This window comes from Eretmochelys imbricata, chromosome 24 (genome assembly GCF_965152235.1).
Source record: "Eretmochelys imbricata isolate rEreImb1 chromosome 24, rEreImb1.hap1, whole genome shotgun sequence".
Lineage (NCBI taxonomy): Eukaryota > Metazoa > Chordata > Testudines > Cheloniidae > Eretmochelys > Eretmochelys imbricata.
In genome coordinates this window covers 17,933,962-17,940,636 of record NC_135595.1, presented here as the reverse complement: position 1 = coordinate 17,940,636, position 6,675 = coordinate 17,933,962, and the positions used below count along the sequence as shown (strand labels likewise).

General features: G+C 46.3%; 1 pseudogene; it reads left to right on the top strand.

The window, feature by feature from the left end:
- The first annotated feature begins 590 nt into the window (after positions 1-590).
- Positions 591-1,457, top strand: LOC144279992 (chemerin-like receptor 1; annotated as a pseudogene).
- The last annotated feature ends 5,218 nt before the right edge of the window (positions 1,458-6,675 follow it).

The window sequence follows — 6,675 nt, the reverse complement described above, 5'->3', positions numbered from 1 at the left end:
AGTCTGGGAGAGCTGCAAGCATCGCGTTGGGGACCTTGGACGGGGGTCGACTCTGAGACGTTGCATCCCCCCAAGTCACAGGTAAGAAAATGAGGTAAACCCTCCAGCTTCCTCACTGGATCTCCTGTCCTACCCCCCACACCACTGTCCCCTGGATCACCCCCCTTCCGGCAGCCCACATCCTGTCCCCTCATCTGCTCCGGTTAGAACCAGTTGAAATTATTTACGGGGCCTGTTGTCAGAGGTCGGGGCAAAACAAAAAACATTCGGGGAGAGAATAGACACAAGTCCTGCATCTTGTCAGGGGGTTAGAAGATATGACCCTTGCGGTCCCCTTCTAAGCCTCTGGCTCTATGCTCCAAAGATCTTCAAACCATTGGTGCCATTGGCCTACAAGGATTTGATCCTATCTTAGTTCAGCTCAGGATCTGGGGAGTTTATGAACTCTAAGGAAATTATAAACTCTGCAGCTGAGTCTCTCTGTCCGTGAGCCCTTTGATCATTGCTCTTCCTTCCTTTACTCAGTCTGCGCTGTCCCAGCTGATCCCTGAGGAGGAGGAGGGGATATTGTGACTGCACCTCTTCCAAGAATGGGGTTCTTCTTAGTCCTCTTCGTGGTGCTGTGTGCCGTGGCCTTTCTTGCCGGGGTGCTGTTGAACGGCTACATCCTCTTCATCGCTGGCTGCCGTGTGGAGAGGACGACCAGTGCCGTGTGGTTCTGGAACCGGGCCATGACCGATTTCATCTTTATCGTCTTCCTGCCTCTCCGATTCATTTCCATTTTCATCCTCGACTTAGACTGGGCCAAGAGTCTGAGCAACACCGTCTGCTCCTTCCACATGTTCTCCAGCGCCTTCCTCCTCACGGCCCTTAGTGTCGATCGCTGCATCCTCGTGGCACGCCCTGAGTGGGCCTGGAACCACCGCAAACCCCAACTGGCTTTCCTTATGGTTTTGGGCATGTGGGCCCTGTCTCTTGGGTTCAGCCTGCGGTACGGTGATCTATTGGAATTCCTCTTCTCACGTTCCAGAACCAGCATGAATTTCCATCCAGATGAAGGGAGGGTGAAGGCCGCCGTTACGATCCAGTTCCTGGTTGGGTTTCTGTTCCCATTAGCCTTGATCTTGATCGCAACATTCTACATCGTTCTAGCTGCCAAGATGAGAAGGAACAGGCTGATCCAATCCACCAAGCCACTCAAGATCCTTCTTGGCTTGATCCCGGCCTTTTTCCTCTGCTGGCTGCCGTATCACGTCTTCTCCTTCCTGCAGATCTCAGCTAAGTACCCTCTGCCTATTCTGGACACGGGAAGTGCTTTTGCTTGTGTCCTGACGTATTTCAACAGTTGCCTGAACCCCATCTTTTACTTCACCATGGAGGAAGAGTTTCTGAGGTACCGGCAATGTGCACCCAACTCCCAAACGACCGACAACTAGGGGCCGGAGCTGGCTGAATAGGGAAATGGATGGAATTGTCGATATTTGCATGGAGAAAGAATTCTGTTCGCTGGGACATGTAACTTCCTCTTGATCCCCAAATTCTTTTTTTAGCAAGTAAATTTTTTGGCCTTATTCTTAGAAGAGCCACGAGAATGATGACTGGATTAGAAAACCTGCCTTACAGTGAGAGACTCCAGGAGCGCAGTCTATTTAGCTTAACAAAGAGAAGGTGAAGGGGTGAACCTCGCTGAGAGTCAATGAGAATATGACATAATATAACCCTGACAAAGAGTTTCCCAGGCTGGCTGTGCGTTGTGTGAACAAATATTTCCTTTTATTAGTTTATATACGTCCTTTTATTTCTATAAAACCCGCTGGCTATTAATTTCATTTGGTGAGCCCTAGCTCTTGTGTTATGGGAAGGAGTAAATAACACTTCCTTATTTATTTTCTCCACACCAGTCAGGATTTTATAGATCTCTAACATATCGCCCCATAGTTGTCTCTTTTCTAAGCTGAAAAGTCCCAGTCTTCTTAATCTCTCCTCCTATGGAAGCCGTCCCATACCCCTAATCATTTTTGTTGCCCTTTTCTGAGCCTTTTCCAATTCCAATATCTCTTTTTTTTGATGGATTAATATAGAGGCAATATGATGTTTTCAATCTTATCTGTCCCTTTCTTAATGATTCCCAACATTCTAGTCGCTTTTTTGATGGCCGCTGCACATTGAGTGGATGTTTTCAGAGAACTGTCCACAATGAGTCCAAGATCTCTTTCTTGAGTGGTAACAGCTATTTAGACCCCATCATTGTATATGATTTAATTGGGGATCGGTCCTGCTTTGAGCAGGGGGTTGGATTAGATGGCCTCCTGAGGTCCCTTCCAACCCTGATATTCTATGATTCTATGTATAGTAGGGATTATGGTTTCCAATGTGCATTACTTTGCATTTATCAACACGGAATTTCACCTGCCATTTTGTTGCCCAGTTACCCAGTTGTGTGAGAACCCTTTGTAGCTCTTCGCAGTCAGCTTTGGACTTAACTATCTTGAGTAATTTCGTATCATCTGAAAATGATGCAACCTCACTGTTTACCCTTTTTTCCAGATCATTTATGAATATTTGAAGAGTACTGGTCCCAGTACAGACCCCTGGGGGACACCGCTATTTACCTCTCTCCATTCTGAAAACTGACCATTGATTCCTACCCTTGTTTCCTATCATTTAACCAGTTATTGATCCAGGAGAGGACTTTCCCCCTAATCTCACAACAGCTTACTTTGCTTAAGAGTCTTTGGTGAGGGAACTTCTTGCTTCTGATAAACTTAAAAAAAAATCAGATTACTTTTTGCATCTTTGGCTAGTTATTCTTCAAATTCTTTTTTGGTCTTCCTATTTATAGTTTTACACTTCATTTCCCAGAGTTCATGCTCCTTTCTATTTTACTCAGTAGGATTTAACTTCCACTTTTTAAAGGATGCCTTTTTGCCTCTCAAAGCTTCTCTAGTTTGCTGTTTACCCACGGTGGCACTTCTTTGGTTCTCTTACTATGTTTCTTAATTTGGGGGATACATTTAAGTTGAGCCTCTGGAATGGTGTCTTTTAAAAGTTTCCATGCAGCTTACAGGGATTTCACTTTTGGCACTGGACCTTTTCATTTCTTTTTTACTAACTTCTTCATCTTTGTGCAGTTTTCTTTTCTGAAATTAAATGCTACCGTGGTGGGCTGTTGTGATGTTTCCCCTGCCACAGGGGTGTTAAAGTCCATTATATTATTCTCACTGTTACCAAGCAGTTCAGTTATATTCACCCTTATATTCAGTAATATATCCCTACTCTGTATTCTTATTATTTGGCCATGGAATTATTCTCCATTGAGATTCTATGATAGAGTTTGGTTCATTTCAGATTTTTACTTCATTTGACTCTACACTTTCTTTCACATATAGTGCCGCTCCCCCACCAGCACGTCCTGTTCTGTCCTTCCAATATATTTTGTACCCTGGTATTACTCATTGATTATCCTCAATTACACAATTACACCATTGATTATCCTCATTCCACCAAGTTTCTGCGATGCCTTTTATGTTGATGTCCTCATTTAATACGTGGCACTCAAGTTCACCCATCTTATTATTTAAACTTCTAGCATTTTTATATAAGAGCTAAAATGTCACTTTTTAGCTGTCTGCCATTACATGATGTAATTGAATCAACTTAGGCTTCTACTGGTGAGATTTTCAAAAGCACCTATGTGAGTTAGGTGCTTAACTCCTAACTTCAATGGGAATTTGGCAGCTAACTCCCTTAGCCACTTTTAAAAATCTAGCCCTGTATCTTCATTGTCAAATCTTCATTGTCAAACCCGAGCCTTCAAACCCCATGAGCCACCCCCTAACACATAATGAGATTGGTTTGGAAAGAAAGACATTTGGGTTCCTCTTTTTTGCTGTATGTTTTTTTTTTTTTTTTGGCAGGGGGAGGGCATGTCAGACTTTTCTCTGCAAAAACGAAAGTTGGAAATTTATCTAAAAAAAAAAAAAGAAGCGCAAGCTGAAATTCCCACCTAATCATCTAATTCCGGGATCTGGGACTTGCAGGAAAACGACAAACATGTCGCAATGAAATTGTAAGAGTCGGCAATGCTACAAAACTCCACCAAAAGTTTCAGCAAACCAGAAATATCTAGCTCTACTATTGAAGCCAATGGAGTGAGGAGGTGTTCAAAATACTGGGGACTTTAAATAAAATGTGGGTGGCTGTGGCACTCTGTACCTCAAAACAGCACCCTGGAGCCCCCATATTCACCACGGTCATATCAATATGAACAAAACAGCCTTGTGAGGTATCATTAAAAAAGTCTTGGTGTGCTGATTATTTATATAGTATTAAATTGTATGTGCTGTCACTGTATGGGGAGTTATGAAGTTTTCCAATGGGTGTGTTACTGAAATAAGTTGTGTTGTTGGGAACACCCAGAACCAGCCTTTCAGGTATGACCTTGGAGGAGCCAGACAGCGTTACTGGCTCGTCAGCACCCATGAAAGAATCCACTGTCTCAGGAACCGTATAAAATGGAGATTTCTCAGAGAGAGGACATAGACAGTGGAGACTCTTTGACCCAAGTCATCCCAAAATGTGTTTCCATCAGGGTGGAAGAAACAACAGAAGAGGGGAAGTGATGTCACCATTTGGTCTCACTCCCCCCACAACTCAACACCTGGAAACACGTCTGGAGGACAAAGACTTTGAACTTTGGTATCCGGCTGGAAGACAAGCCCAGCCTGTTCACTGAGGATGTGTTACCTGCTTGTACCATCTGCCAGGGTGAGACACGGCTTGATTCAAATCCTGTTTAGTTTGTAGAACTCAGATGGCGAATTTCCTTTTACTTCTTGGGTGACCAACTGTGATCTTTATAATCGCGGCGTATAATCACTTTCAATCTGTCTGTAGTTAATAAACCTGTTTTATATTCTACCTAAAACTGTGTGTGTGGTTGAAGTGCTTGGGAAATCTTAGCTCGGTGGGCAGAGGCTGGTGTTTGTGCTCTCCACATGGAAGGAGGCACAGACTGGGCAATGAACTTACACTGGCCAGGCTTCTGACCAATGCAGGATGGTACATTTGTGGGCTGCAAGGCCAGGGAGCCAGGAGGAATTGACTGGAGCCTCCCTGTTGATGGTTCATGAGTGGCTGGGAGGTCATTCGTGGAACTCAGCTGGGTGTGTCCCTGCTTGGGGATGGCTGTGGAAGTGCAGGGCCTGCCAGAGGTTTTAACTTGACACAGCATCACAGTGTAAGAGGGATACGGCAGGTTGGTGGGACAGAGGGCTCAGCGGTCCCACAGTATAGCTTGCACGCTGGGAACCTCGTCACAGTGGTTTTTTATACCAGTGTCTCAATGAATCCTGTTATTCCTGGCCAAAATTCACGCAGCTTTCGCCCTTTGCTATGTCTCTGCCTGCTCTCCAGCACCCAAGAAATCCATCAGCCAGTCGTGGAACAGACAAAATGTTGTGTGGCTCACAGCCAACAAAGTGAGAGATTCACGATCCACCCCCACCAGCAAAGCTCTCTCCAGGATGTTCGAGGAGGACCAGAGGTGAATGGCCGCCCACCCACAAATAACTCCCTACCAAGCATATCCAGGTGTGAAAGGGCTGAATTTCCGCAACAATGCGGCTGCAGCTCAACTCCTGCTCTGGGGCTGTGGTTGCCCCGGATGTGGGCGACCGTCTCTGCAGACGGGATCTCAGACCCTTCGTCACGAGAGGCCCCAGAGCTGAGCCGAGTTGTTTGAGGCTTGCACGGAGCTGGCTGCCTCAGAGGCTTTGCAGACTCAGATTAGTGAGCATCCCCCACCCCCGATGAGACCCCCCCTTTCCCCCTCCCCGAGAGGACAGCTTTCTGTCCCCAGACAGAGCCCGTGGGGAGGGGGAGCTGCAGATGGTGTGTGTGTGTTGGAGGAATCAATTCTGAGATGCCATGTCTGATTCCCCCAGGACAGAGAAAACAGTGAGTTTAAAATTTCCAACTTCAATGCTAGGGTGATCTCCATAATGCCCCCCCCATATCTGTCTCTGTCCCCCCACCTCCTACCCCAGGTACCTCCCTGCGACCACCCCACTCCCCACAGGAGCCTCCCCATATCCCTCCCCACCCCACCCATCGGTGCTGCAGCCCCTGGATTGAAGTGCTTCCTATCATATACAGGGTTTAAAGTTTGATTCAGTGGCTCTCAGCACCCCCACCTCTCATCTCCCACCCCTGCTGAACCAACCCCCTCAAGAGGAAAGCTTCCTGCCCCCAGACAGAGTCAGTGGAGGGTGGGGGGAGCAGCAGGTGGTGTGAGTGTGCTGAGGGAATCAATTATGAGATGCCATGTCTGATACCCCCAGGACATAGGTAAGAAAGTGAGAATAAAGCTTCCAGCTTCACTGTTAGGGTGAAATCATAGAATCATAGAAACATAGAATATCAGGGTTGGAAGGGACCTCAAGAGGTCATCTAGTCCAACCCCCTGCTCAAAGCAGGACCAATCCCCAATTAAATCATCCCAGCCAGGGCTGTGTCAAGCCTGACCTTAAAAACTTCTAAGGAAGGAGATTCCACCACCTCCCTAGGTAACGCATTCCAGTGTTTCACCATCCTCTTAGTGAAAACGTTTTTCCTAATATCCAACCTAAACCTCCCCCACTGCAACTTGAGACCATTACTCCTTGTCCTGTCCTC